We start from the raw sequence: 12,300 nt of genomic DNA on the forward strand, positions 1-12,300 counted from the left end.
GCAGCAGCAATGGAAGTACAACCAGCAGAGAGAGGGTTTCAGTCGAGTTCGTCTTGGGGTCGATTGGTCCCACCAACCCAAGGAGAGAAGTCGTCCTTTCTGGGCTTCTCTAGGCAATGTCGAAATAGGAGCTTCAGCACTGCAGCAGGGTTTCACCAGGCAATCCAAGGGTCCAGGAGGTGCAGCAAGCTTCTATTCCAGTTTCTCTTCGGTTCCTTCATCCAGTGGTCGACTCAACCTTCCTTGCAAAAGACCTCACCTTTTATGCAGCTTTCTCCCATTCATTCGCAGTCTAGCTGTCACTCACAGGAGGGTGACTTTCCTCCAAGGACAGTCAACCGGCCAATCACCTTTGGGTGCATTTGTCAGACTCTAACCAAGGAGTCTGTAACCAAGGAGACTAAGCACAGGGAGTTTCGGGAACCTCCCTGGCTTCCTGCCCTGTCAGACACGTTGGAGCCAGAGGCGGGCTTCACCAGTGAATCTCGCCAAACACAAAACTAACAAGGGACCAAACCTGGTTTGGAGCACAGAGTAATTCTCAAGAAGGACCTTTCCAACAAGAAATGGTGAAAAAAGAAGACCAGGGCCATTTTGACAAAATGGGTACCCATGGGTGCTATACTGCAGCTGCGAACGCAGCCCGTGGTAAAAACACACAATGGTAGGAAAAACTAAACCACTGCCACCAGCCATTAATTGTAGAAAGCGTAACAAAAATGTTACACAAGAAGTTAGACAAGGGGGATACTAGGTAACCCCTCCAGCATCCTATTGTAAGATAGTGTGTGCTGGGTCTTTAAAGAGGAAAATGTAGGGAAAGTCAATTTCACTTTACTACTCTTGGAAACAGTAATTATCTAAGAGAAGGTATTTAAAATCCAAAGGATTTCTCAGTGACACTGCACTGAGGGTGCTGTGTGTCACGATTTAAAAAGATGATGCCTATGGAATTTGTCAGACTCCAAAACCAAAAGAAACACAATGTTCAAATTAAATAAAAGTGCATGGGAGAGTGGGAAGAAGGTCCCTCTTCAGGATGAAAATGAAAAGCCCTAAAGTCCAGCAAAAGAGCTGGGGGTCTCCAAGGTAGAAGGGAATTAGCACATTTCTACGAATTTCCCTTATCACAGAGCGAAGCGTGCTGCAGGGTGTTGGCTGTGTCCTGGCCAGTGCTCGTTCCCCGGGGATGCAGGCCGGTCCCAGGGCCGTCTCAGGGGCAGGTGGTAAGATTCTGACCTGATCATGAGAACCTCCTCGCCAGCGCTGCGCAACAGGGGTGAGTTTCAGACAACAAGAAAGAGACTCAGTAGCATGTGGGTGGTTGGAGCAGGAAGACAAAGTAATGAAAGATGTGAGGAGAGTGTTGTAAAGGTATGGCGGAGGGCCTACGGTTTGCGCTACAAAGTCACCGCTTAGCAGAGTATCCAAGGCCCATCATACCATCCCCTGGCAATGACGGAGGAGTCCCCCATGGGGTAAAAACAGAACAGTCTTATTTTTCCAGACAGACAGGGATCATACAGGAAATACAAAAGTCCAGCAATCACAGCTCCTGAGCCTGCTCACAAGCTTTTATCCCGTAATGACGTCACAACTCCCAACCCTTCACAATAAGCCCAAGAACTGAACCCATTGGTTAGCTTGGGTAGTAATACCTATAGAAGTCCACTACATGTGTTGTTTGATTGGTCTTCCCATGTCAAGTGGGTTAGTCTGAGACTTCCCCAAAAATGATCTATTACATTGTTGCAGGGTCACAGAACTACAATTGGCCCTTGCATCCTCACAGCACCCCTATATTCAGGCACCCTGATTGGCTGGAGCGGGCTTCTGCAGGCCTGGGGCCTTGTTCTGTTCACAGCGCTGTGTGTAACTTTTCAATGTAATGAGAAAGACTGTCCCTACTGTTGCCACTGGTATAGCCACCTAAGCCTGGGAGAGTGCCTGCCAGTTGCAATGTTTGGTGGACAACACATGTATCAAGTATGTCTTCGCTGGGAACAGCTTCTCTTCCCAACACGGCTATTCGGCTCGGACGAGTCACGTGGGTGAGGGCAACAAAACTGAGCTTTTCGGTCTGCAAGTAGTGAGGATTTTGTTATGTTATGTTATTTTGCAGGTGGCTCCCTGCCCTGGGAGCCAGGAATGTTCTACCCGCCCTGGTCCTTGGCGGTGAGTACTGGCTTCTGTGCTTCGCAATGCAGCGTCTGCACCTCTTCATCCCTTAGTTGGAGGCCTGTGGCTTCATGTGAATTCACTGCAGTCATTCTATGGTTTCCCTATATATATTGTATTATTTTCTTTAGCGGTTAGTAGTACTCGCTCTCCCAGGTTCCTTATAAGGCCCTGTAGTTCCATATGGTTAGTTGCAATAAAGAGGTTGCAAGCTTGCTCTGTGTGACTTGTGCGTTTGTGTTTGGCTAGTGAAAAGGAAAGGCTTCTGACAGTATGTATATGCATCTGTCCTCCATCTATAGAACGATGTATGAAGGTTCTTCGTGTGTGTATGCGTAACTTTGTACATGGATGCAAATTTACTTTATGACTAATGTTACTATGTTGTGTTGTCACTAATGACGTAAGCACAGCTGGTTATTTATCATTAGTCAACCTTGTCCAGTGATGAGGCACCTGCATCTGCAAAGACATCAGCTGGACAGGGTTTGAACGGTTGTCTAAGAATATCTGCTCACATACGTGGAATGCACCAGTCCACCTAGGGGTTGGCCAACCAGCGACTGGCATCTCTGGTTTCTCATCCTTCGGGCCGACATGCGCATAGGGGACTCGAGGGCTATTTCCGGGACACTCTTCAGTGTCAATTGGAAAGCTGAAACAAAGTAAGTAAAGCCAATGTTGGGAACGAACTATGGTCCTCTCGCACCCCAGCGCATTAGAATTATGTAAGACTTCTGTTAGGCACTATAATGGAGGAAGTGGGCTCTGGGAAGGCTTTTTCATGCAAATATAATCACATACACAGACAGGGGCAGACACTAAAGAAGGCAGTTATTGTTTAAATATAAGCAACAATTAACTATTAGCTGAATGCATTTGTAATGACAGGTCCTAGTCCAATGTTAAAGCTTAGGTGTTATAGAGGAGGCAAGCTCCGTCCCAGAAGGAATGTGGCCTGTGCTAAAAATGGATCGTAGTCCTCATGCGGTGTTACATCACTAAGGCTAGCACTGGCAGAGCACACGTGACTTAACAGCTGTCTGCCGTCTGCCACGAGCCCATGCAGGCTAAAATGGATTTTACATGCTCATGCACAAAATGCAGAATTATGAAAATAAGGTTTAAAGGAGATGATAGGATCAGATAAAAACATGAGTAGGATATGGATAGAATTAATGAAAATTGGGTATAAAAAATGTTTAGCTTTTCCTTGGGCTAGGTCTCAAGGTTTGCAAAAGTCTGCAGGGCTGCAGTGTGTTTCTATGTGATGTAGCAATATGTAGAGTAGCATGTCCTGACAGAAATCGCTGACGATCAAGAAGAACAAGTTACTTTCTTACCTGGTAACGTTCTTTCGATGGGATGGTCCGACGACGTATTCCATATCTCTGACATGTAATCACCACAGCTGTGCTGCTTCGGAAACTTTTTCGGCGTCTGCGTCCTGCGTCGATGACGTCGATGCGCCATCGTCGAGGACCTCCTCCGACGTCATCCGATGTGATAAGTAGGACGCACGACGCCCATAGCCTCAGTTGTAGTTTTTTCCCCCAGAACGTGTGACATAAGTCAACTGCCAGTCAGACGCAAAGCCTTGCGGAACGTAAGCTGCAATCGCAAAAGAAATTCTGCAGCGGGGAAGGCAGGGCGGGAGCGATATGGAATACGTCGTCGGACCATCCCATCGAAAGAACGTTACCAGGTAAGAAAGTAACTTGTTCTTCGAGGGGATTGGGTCCTCCGACGTATTCCATATCTATGACAGACTCCCAAAGCAGTACCAAAGCAAGGAGTAGGGAAAGAATTTAGAAACAAAATTTAGAATAGCCAATCAAATAGCAGAGCAAAGGACCGCCTTGCCAAAGGCCAGATCCTGTGCTCGGATGGACTCGAGGGAATAGTGACGTACAAATGTATGTACTGAAGCCCAGGTGGCTGCATCACAGATGTTGCGAATAGGAACACCCCTCTGCAGGGCAGTAGACGCAGCCATACCCCTGGTAGAATGGGCTCGCAAGCCAGCCGGTGGGTCCTTACCCGCCAAGCGGTAGCACTCCGAGATGGCCAAAATAATCCAGCGAGACAAAGTCTGTTTCGTCACAGCTTGCCCCAAACGCTTCCCAGCGTAACCAATAAAGAGTTGATCATCCACTCTGACCCGGGACATGCGTGAAACATAAAAGCTTAAAGCTCTCCTAGGATCAAGCCTATGGAGCCTCTCCTCTTCCTTACCAGGATGCAGAGGAGGATAGAATGCCGGAAGAACAACCTTCTGGGCCAAATGAAATTCCGTCACTACCTTCGGAAGAAAAGAAGGACGAACTCTAAGGACAACCCTGTCCTTGTGAAATACAGTGAAGGGAGGCTTAACTGAAAGTGCCTGTAACTCGCTCACTCTGCGAGCGCAAGTAACCGCAACTAAAAACACAGTTTTCAGATTTAACAGCCTCAAAGGGCAAGAATGTAAAGGCTCAAACGGAGCACCCATAAGAAACTTAAGAACAAGGTTTAAATCCCAACCGGGCACCAGGAAAGGTGACGGAGGGAACACATTAGTGAGCCCTTTCAGGAACTGTGAAATCAAAGGGATTTTAAAGTAAGAACATTCTTCAGACGAGCGCTTAAAGATGGACAGCGCCGCCAGGTAACCCTTAACGGTACCCACTTGCAAGCCCCTGTGGGCCAAAGAAAGTAAAAAGGACAGAACCATGGGGATGTCACATGCAAAAGGATCCACATTCTGAACTCTGCACCAGTCGCAGAACTTACGCCAACGGCAACGGTACAGAGACTTAGTTGCTGGCCTTCGGGCCGAAAGCAACACCTCCATCACGTCCTCAGGGAGGTCCCAATCCTTATACCTCAACCTTTCAGAAGCCAAGCGTGAAGGTTGAGGGATCTGACCTCTGGATGGAGAACCTGACCCCCCTCCCGTGAGAGCAGATCGTCTCGGTAGGGAAGACGACGTGGAGGGCAGATGGATAAGTCGAGAAGGTCCGGGTACCACGTCCTCCGAGCCCACGCCGGGGCAATGAGGATCATCCGGGAACCGAACTTCCGTAACCTCCGCAGCACTTGCGGGATGACGGCGACTGGAGGAAACGCGTACAGCAGCAGGAATGACCACTCCACCACGAACGCGTCTCCTAAGGCTCCTTTTGGAGGAAATTCCCGCAAGCAAAACCTTTCGCACTTCCGGTTGACACTGGAGGCGAAGAGATCCACTTGAGGGGTCCCCCAAAGGGCGAAGATCTCCAGGAGAATCTCCTGAGCCAACTCCCACTCGTGAGAGATCGCGCTCTGCCTGCTCAGAGCGTCCGCCGTCATGTTTTCGGCTCCGGCCAGATGAACTGCCGAGATCGAAACTTCCTGCTGGATGGCCCAGAACTCGAGCTGCATCGCCTCCCTGCACAGAGGAAGTGACCCTGCCCCCCCCTTTTTCTTGAGGTAGTGCATGGCCACTGTGTTGTCCGTCAGGATCAGGACATTCTTCCCTCGCACAGACGGCAGAAAAGCCTTCAGGGCTAGCCTGACGGCCCTCAGCTCCAACAGATTGATATGGAGTCTGGACTCCGACGGAGACCAACGACCGCTGACTGTCAGCCCGTTGGCATGAGCTCCCCATCCCGTGAGGGATGCATCCGTCACGATCGTCACCTCCGGCCAGGGAAGCCAAAATGGAGCCCCCTTCATCAAGTTGCCTTCGACGGCCCACCACAGAAGGTCCCGGGCGACCGAGGACGGCACCTGAATAGAGTCCGACATCCTGCCGGAGGACTGCGACCATTGCGTCTTGAGTGCCCACTGCAAAGATCTCATCCGCAGGCGAGCCTCTGGCACCAGAAGAATGCAGGATGCCATGAGGCCGAGCAACCTCAAGAACTCGAACGCTGGGAGCGTCTGGGCATGCTGAAACTTGTGCACCATCTGCTGAATGTGAAGAGCCCTCACCTGGGGAGGAAAACACTGCCCCAGGGAAGTGTCGAGCACTGCTCCGATGTACTGGAGCCGCTGTGTTGGCGTCAAATGGGACTTCTTTAAATTGAGGGAGAAGCCCAGCCTGTGAAGGGAGCGACAGGTGACCGATAGATGATCCAGGACTTGCTCGGGAGAGCTCCCCCTGATCAACCAATCGTCCAGGTAGGGGTAGACGTGAATCCCCCTTGCCTGAGATGCGCTGCCACCACCACCATGAGTTTGGTGAAAACCCTCGGGGCGGAGGTCAATCCGAACGGCAGGACCCGAAACTGAAAGTGCGAGTCGCCAACTGCGAACCTCAGGTACTTCTTGTGCTTGGGACGGAGCGGCACATGGAAGTAAGCATCCTTGAGGTCGAGTGACACCAACCAGTCCTGAAGCTGAAGGGCCTGGAGGACTTGAGAGAGAGTAACCATCTTGAACTTGTCCTTCCTGAGGAGTTTGTTCAAACCGCGCAAGTCCATGATGGGTCTCAATCCCCCGTCCTTCTTCGAAATCAAAAAATAAGGGGAATACTATCCCTTGTTCCTCTCCGCTACAGGCACCAGTTCTATGGCGCCTTTCTCCAGCAGGGCTTGAATTTCCTGCGCAAGGAGCGGATCCGGACTCTGCAAAGAGAGGTTTCCCGGTGGATTGTCGCGAGGCCTGTGCCGAAAGGGAAGACAGAAGCCGTGGGTTATGATCTCCAGAACCCACACATCTGAAGTAATGGCTTGCCACTCTACAAGATGCTGCGCCAGCCTTCCCCCAACCAGCGAACCATGGGACATGGCCTCACGACTGAGTGGGAGCGGCTGCGGCGTTACCTGAGGGCAAAGAGGCAACTGCCCGAGCGGCCTTGGCACCACGGGTACTCCTACGGTGGCCTCTTTGACTGCCAGCTCCTCTCGCTTTACTGAAGGATGAGTAATAGCGAAAGGAACCACCCCTCCACTGCTGTCCCCTAGGACGAAAAGGCGGAGGTTGGCGAACTGCAGCGCCCAATGACTTCGCTGCAGCTTTCGAGGTCTGCAACCTCTCAAGGCTCTCGTCAGCCTTGCTGCCAAAAAGGTGTTCACCGTCAAAGGGCATGTTGAGGAGCCGGGACTGCACATCAGGAGCAAACCCCGACTTCCGCAACCACGCAAACCTGCGTATCACGGTGCTCGCTGCCATGGACCTACTGACGCATTCAGCTAAGTCCAAACCCGACTGAACGGACTCACACATGGCATCCTTACCATCCTGGACCATAGCAAGGAAACCATCCCGTTCGTCCCCTTCGGGAATATGTTCAGCCGCTAACGCAACACAGTTCCACAGAGTGTGCGTGAAACGCGACAAGGCACAAATGGAGTTGGCCGCCTGAAGCGCCATACCACCAGAAGAAAACACTTTCTTCGCCCAGCCATCAAAACGTTTGTCGTCCCTATCAGGAGGGATGGTAGGGTACGACGCCTGCTTCGCCGGGGCCGTGGCCGCCTGCACCACCAAACTCTCCAGAGTGGGGTGCCTGGTCAAGTAGCAGGGGTCGCCACTGGCTGGACGGTATTTTCGCGACAAGGATCTGCCCACCACCGGGAGACTCTCCGGAGCAGTCCAAGCCGCCGCCACCCTTCTCTGTAAAGCCATATGGAACGGCAGAACCGGGTCAGTTGGGGGACCAACATCAAGGATGTCTGTCAGATCATCCTGCACAAACTCCCCTGGGGGAGCAGACCATCCCAAGTACTCAGAAACCCTAGCCATAAGGCGCCTGTACGAGGAATCAGCATGAGAGCCAGGCTCAGGCCTACAAAACTCCACCTCCGGAGAGGTGTCCAGTCCACTGGCATCATGCAGTGACTGTCTCAACTCGGCAAACTGACTATGGCCCGAGACAATTTCATCCGGAACCTGACTAGGAACCAGGCCATCAGAATCCTCATCCGCCTCTGAAATATAGTCCAGGTGGCAAAAAGAAGGCACTCGAGAGTGCTTGCTCTTAACCAGAGCCTTCCTAAGGGGTCCACCCGTGCCCTGGGGTACCAACGACACGAAAGGCGTCAATGGCGTCGAGCGAATCGGCGCCAGCGTCGAGAGAACCGGCAACGGCGCCGAGAGGATCGGCGTCGAGGAAATCGGCGTCGACGTCAGATGCAGCGCCTCCAGAATCGGCGGCGTCGACACAGCCCTCGAGGCCGGAGCCCCGAGCGTGTCCCTCGACGACCTGAGCGTCGACGACTTCCTCGGAGCCAGAGCCTCGAGAAAGCCCGTCGACGCCACAGACGTCGATGCCTTCTTCGAAAACCTCACAGGTGCACACGGTCTCGAACGCGTCGAGGACCGGGACCTGGAACGGGTACGTCGAGAACGAGTCCCCTTGTCCGAACGGGACCTCTCCCGTGACTCGTGCCGACCACTCTTGCGAGCGGTGTCTCTCGACCTCACACGACCGACCCCACTCGGGGGCGCGGACGGCTGAGTACCCTGCGACTCAAGAATCGCCAACATCTTCTTCCCGAAGGAAGCCCATTCCTCCGGCGTCGCACGGCTGGAGGGGTAAGCGACGTGCCGGGCAGAGCCCTCCGAAGAGGACCTGGAAGACGACCGGTGTCGGCGCTTCTGAGAATGCCTCGAAGAGGCTGAGGAGTGGCGAGACCGACTCCTAGAAGGAGACCCACGAGACTTCCGACGATGACACGGAGAGTCACCCCTCGAATCATCCGTCGAAAGCCCCGCAGACTTCGACTTCCGGGGCTTGGACACCCGACCTACCGACAACTTCTTCTGACGTTCGCGTAAGGCTTTGGAGGTGAGCGACTGGCAGTCGATACAGTCATCCGTGTCGTGGGCCTCCCCGAGGCACCAGAGGCAGGCGTCGTGCGAGTCCGTCACCGACATCTTGGACCCACACTCCCCGCACTTCTTGAAACCTAGACATCTCCCGAAGGATTTTCACAAACGAACAGGTTCGAAGAACCGAGAAGAACAGAACTCCAAAGAGTCGAGGCGTTTAAACCGAGAAACACGAAGCAACACGTTCGCAGAAAAAACGGAACTGAGGCTATGGGCGTCGTGCGTCCTACTTATCACATCGGATGACGTCGGACGTCGGAGGAGGTCCTCGACGACGGCGCATCGACGTCATCGACGCAGGACGCAGACGCCGAAAAAGTTTCCGAAGCAGCACAGCTGTGGTGATTACATGTCATAGATATGGAATACGTCGGAGGACCCAATCCCCTCGAAAGGAATACTTTGGAGCATCCCTTGTATGGAAGCAGGACGGTTTGGGATGGAACCATGGCCCGTAGCCAGTAACACGACTGCAGCAAGCCAAGAGTACATAAACCCCTGCCTGGCATCACTGTGGCAGGACAAAGAAACAGATGAGGGCCAGAAGACGACCATTCAGGGAGCAGAGTTATTTGCTACCATCCTCATTTCTGGAAGATTCAATTTGTTATCCTTACAAGATAGACTCTTGGCCTTATTTCCCTAGAGAGGTGCATTTATTCTGGTGCAAGCGTAATTAGTGACACCCTTACAATTAGGGACACCGTTACACCAGATAAAACAGTGCGCTGGCAGCACGAAAACCAAGAAAGAAGGGAAGCGTGAATTAGAAGGGTGTGAGAGACCAGAAAAAAGGAAAGAGGGTGCAAGGTACCCGAAAGCAAGAAATAGGGTTCAAGCAGTCCAAAACCAGGAAAAACGAGAGTGGAAAATAAAGAGAGGGTGTAAGCGACTCAAAAACAGGGACAGGGGGCGAGCATCCCGAAACAGGAAAATGGGTAAAAGCTACCTGAAAGAAGAAAAAAGAAGGTGCAAGTGTGCACAGTGTGAGAAACCAAAGGGTGTCTCACCAGCTAGTCCTCAGGGACTTGTCATCCAGGTGGGCAGGACACGGCCATCACTTTTGGATCCAGTTCCTGGGGTTGAACCAGTGCGGGAGGATCGCCGGGGTGAGGGTTCTTCGAGGAGTGTGGCTAGGCGAACAATGGGGAGACCCAATATTCCCCCTTTTCTGTGCCCATGACCCCTCCCATTTCATAAGATTCTCTGATGTCCCAAATCCCCCGCCCTTTTCTACACAAACACTGGGCGGAGGAAGACGCTGACAGAGCAACAAGACTAACCCTTACATGTCTCATTGGACATGTCCCACTAATCGGGTGAGGCAAATTAAGGCACTTGACTTTAATCACATACATCTGATATCAGTTAGCTCGCCCCACACGGATAAAAGGTAGAACATAGAGACACTCTGAGCAAGGTGGAACACGAGAAGCAGCAGAACTTCCAGGGTGAAGGCAAACCTACTGGAGCAGAGTGACCAATCGAGCGACGAGAACCAAGGGTAAAGGAACCCAGGAGTTCCCTGCAGGAGGTGGCTTCCTAAAAGAAAACGTAGGAGATACATGGAGATGGCCAAACCCCATACATGAAGACTGCCTTCTGTTTCAAAGGCGCCCTCCTGGGTGAGCGACAGAGTTGGGGAGGCGAGGCCAAGCCTGTGGTATTTACCTTGACTCGTGAAATAAAACGGCAAAGGCAAGAAAAGAATGAACACAGCCGGTGAGTTGGCAAGCAAGATGAAAGACAGGTGTGGGTTAAGGAAAGATTGAAGATGCAACAATATATCTTGAAATGTAAGGCTGCGTGTGTGTGTGTGGATGAGACACGAAGAAAGGCAGACCTGTGGTGAACTTTAAAATTACTGATAGCTGTGAAGCCCGTGATACACAGTAGCTGAGTGGTCCAGCAAAAGGAAGTAGCCCACTCGAAAGTCTCCGCAAAAGGTGAAATGTTAACATTGTAAAGCCACAAAGTGAATGAACTTAAAAAGTGTAATGATCAAGGATGACCCCAGCAAAAGGGAAAGTGGTAAGTGAATATTGAACCCTTGTGCTTATGATATTGAACTACATAGACCAAGAAACACTGAGGCAAATAACACGAGTGCGATTTGAAGGGAAAGTCAAAGTGGTCCTGCGGATGTCCATAGTAAAAGCCTTGCACATTCAAAAATCTTCGACATCTGGAAAAGGTCAGAGCCCGACTGAGGCAGACAGGAAGTGTGATAAATTAGGGCAAATGAACCCCCAACTAATGTGAATAAAGCTTGGGGTGGGGAAGCCCTACAAGTGCTGTGATTGAGAGGTCCAAGCCCGACAGAGGAAGACCTACGTGAACCCTTTTTTGCTGAACTGTGAACTTTTGGTTGGACTGTGAAGGCACTGTTAGAGCGCTGAAAAAGTGACTAAGGCGGAAGGCCAGACGGGCCTCGATCCACATTTTGAACTGCTTTGTTTTAAGAACCTGAGCCATAGTGTGCAATCCGGTCTACGGGGGCCGCCTTACTCTGTGCGGTCCAGCATGGGGAGGAGAGCTGACTCAACCACTTTGATGCTTTATATTGCAACACAGATTTTCCTTTGTATACACATTCCCCTTTGCGCACTTTTTGTATAAAAGATAGAGCAGGCAACAGGTTTTGTTAGTGTCGGCCATTTTGATTTGTCGGAGTATGACTAGGACTGTGTGTTCTTTATTATTTGATGGTAGAGACTACTCCCATCTTAGCCAAGGTTTTACAAATTGTACCTTTTGTTTCAGTGTCATACTTGTGATACCATGTCTCCCATACAACAGCAAAGCGGAAAGAGTGGAAAAAGGTGCAAGGTTGCACAAGCAAAAGTAAAGAAAGGCGGAAAAAAGGCAGAAGAGAAACAAGAGCAGAGTGAAAAGGGGCACCCGAGGAGAAAGATGCCTGAAGAGAGATTCACAGTGTAAATAGACGGGGCAGAAGTCCAAGTGGTCGTGCAGGGGAGGAGCAAAAAGCCCTGCGTTTTCAAAGTCTCTGACACTGCCCCATGAAAAATCTATGTGCTGAAGGATACGTCCTGACGAGGTGAACTTTTATTTGAGACCAAAGGGGCCTGAGCTTGGGGAAGAGAACTCTGAGAGGCTCACAAACCCCTTATGAACGCTGCAGGAGAGGCCTAGACTTGGGGAAGGGAACCCTGAGAGGCCTAACAGCAACTGTGTCCTTTTGTTTGGTACCTGAAGGATTGAAGCTTGGGGAAGGGAACCCCATGAGACCATTGGACACTTTCCTGACTTTCTGCAATAGCCCTATGCGGAAAGTTCTGAAGGCAACCGAACAATTCTTTTTTT

At 51.3% G+C, this 12,300-nt stretch overlaps 1 protein-coding gene across 2 annotated transcripts in view; it reads right to left on the reverse strand.

Annotated features, from left to right (window-relative positions):
* Positions 1 to 12,300, reverse strand: part of SAP30BP (SAP30 binding protein) — a 574,361-nt gene that overhangs the window by 52,787 nt on the left and 509,274 nt on the right. The gene's annotated exons all lie outside the window — the stretch shown is intronic.

The sequence above is a fragment of the Ambystoma mexicanum genome, chromosome 3q (assembly GCF_040938575.1).
Source record: "Ambystoma mexicanum isolate Mex_15411 chromosome 3q, UKY_AmexF1_1, whole genome shotgun sequence".
Lineage (NCBI taxonomy): Eukaryota > Metazoa > Chordata > Amphibia > Caudata > Ambystomatidae > Ambystoma > Ambystoma mexicanum.